The sequence below is a fragment of the Mus caroli genome, chromosome 14, assembly GCF_900094665.2.
Source record: "Mus caroli chromosome 14, CAROLI_EIJ_v1.1, whole genome shotgun sequence".
NCBI classification, from domain to species: domain Eukaryota; kingdom Metazoa; phylum Chordata; class Mammalia; order Rodentia; family Muridae; genus Mus; species Mus caroli.
In genome coordinates, this window is record NC_034583.1 from 6,679,108 (window position 1) to 6,680,944 (window position 1,837).

A 1,837-nucleotide genomic window follows, 5' to 3' on the forward strand; every position below is an offset into this window, starting at 1 on the left:
TAAGAATTTAGTAAGATAACTGAGAACATTGTAGTTACTCTGTTTTTGAGAATATGAGTCATAGTAGGTGGAATAGTCCCACAATAGCCAGCTCTTACTGAGGGAGGCCTACAACTGGCATTGCACAATCCCTAAAGCTGTTTACATCATCACTCTAATGATACCCATCTGTTGCTGGTATCCCAAATGATTACTGGAGATGTACTGGTTTCTAGTTCTCAGCAAGAACTTCAAAACTCTGGTTCCATAGCAGCAAATGAATTAGCAGCCATAGCAACAACACAAATTGACTCAGCAACAAGGGGGAAGGCCAAGGGGCACCAGGTGAGATGATCCTCATTCTGTCCTGCCCTTTATTGTGAAGGTGCCACCTACAATCATAGTAATTGTGAGTCTTCCAACATCTATCAACACTACTAAGATTCTTCTTCAGGCGAGGCCCCTACTCAGGCAACTCTAATTTATGGCAAGTTGACATTAAAGCCAAGCACAATAGACAAATTATAAAAGGAAAATTTAAGAAGTGAAATCTTATCAAAATTTTGAATTTTTGCTTGACAGAAGATCTCCTAAGAAGATATTAAGGCAAGATTCACCATGGGAGAGACATTCATATAACATATCCAACAAAGTAGTTCCTAGAGTATATTAAGTACTTTCAAAAGTCAACAGTTTTTTTTTTTTAAATATAATTAGAAAATGGAAGGAAGACACAAAAAGTTCCTATCACAGAGATGGGAGAACCATGTTGAGTATAATTAGCCGTTAGGGAAACAGATACTAAAGCTCGAATGAAGCACCACCGCTTTCCTACCGAGATGGCTGAAAAAATAATAATGCCACAACCAGGCATGGATGCAAGGAAACACATGACTCACATTGCTGCTGGCAGTGTAAGTGGACCAGGAGAATCAGGTGTACCCGGACTAAGGCAAAACCATACAAAGCACTATGATAACACTCAGCAACTGCACTGCAGGCAGGCCACCTGTCCCTGAGGAACTAAATGTTCACACAACAGCCTGCACATGAGTATTTGCAGTAGCTTTTCACATAACATTCTTCACTGAGTGAACAGGGAACCAAACAGTGGTGACTAGTCGTGTGGACAGTTACTCAATCAAAGAAATAGAACAGCATTCCGCAACATGGATATAGTAGACAGAGATGAAATATTCCAACCCCAGAGTTTCAAGCTTCAGGATTCTGTTTATAAATTCTTCCTGGAAGGCTGAGGCTATAGAAATATAGAGCAGATTGATTAATGATCCAGGAGGATGGAGGTAGGGAAGAATGAGGTTTGGGGAAGACAGCATCAGACCAGTCACAGAAATGACATTAGCTAGACTTTTGAAGGTGTGACCATGGAAGCAACTAAGCTGACTTTGGTATTTCTCACAATGGCATATCAATCTATAATTATCTCAAAATTAAACATTAAAAATTTAGAACTGCATAGTGTGGGCCTGTACGCCAAGGGCTTTCCACAGAGATCTCTGGCTCGACCTGGTAAGAGAGCTCAAGGGAAGGAAAGAAAGTACAGGCAGAGAGGGGAAGTCACTGCTGCTGCTGCTGCTGCTGGCTCCACCTGCCAACTAGTCTCTGCCTTGCCTTCTAGGTTACTCGGTTACTCCATGCGGTCCTGCACTGAGACTGGGTTGGCTGGGCCAACAAGAGGCTGACTAGCCAGTGAGGAGTACGCTGGAGTTTCAGGCAATGTTTTCGGACATCAGACCTCTTCCCAAGTGTTACAGCTCTTAGGACAGAAGGCTCAGAGTAGTTCTCCCACACCTTTAATCCTTCCAGATAGGATTCTTTTTTTTTTTTTTTTTTTTTT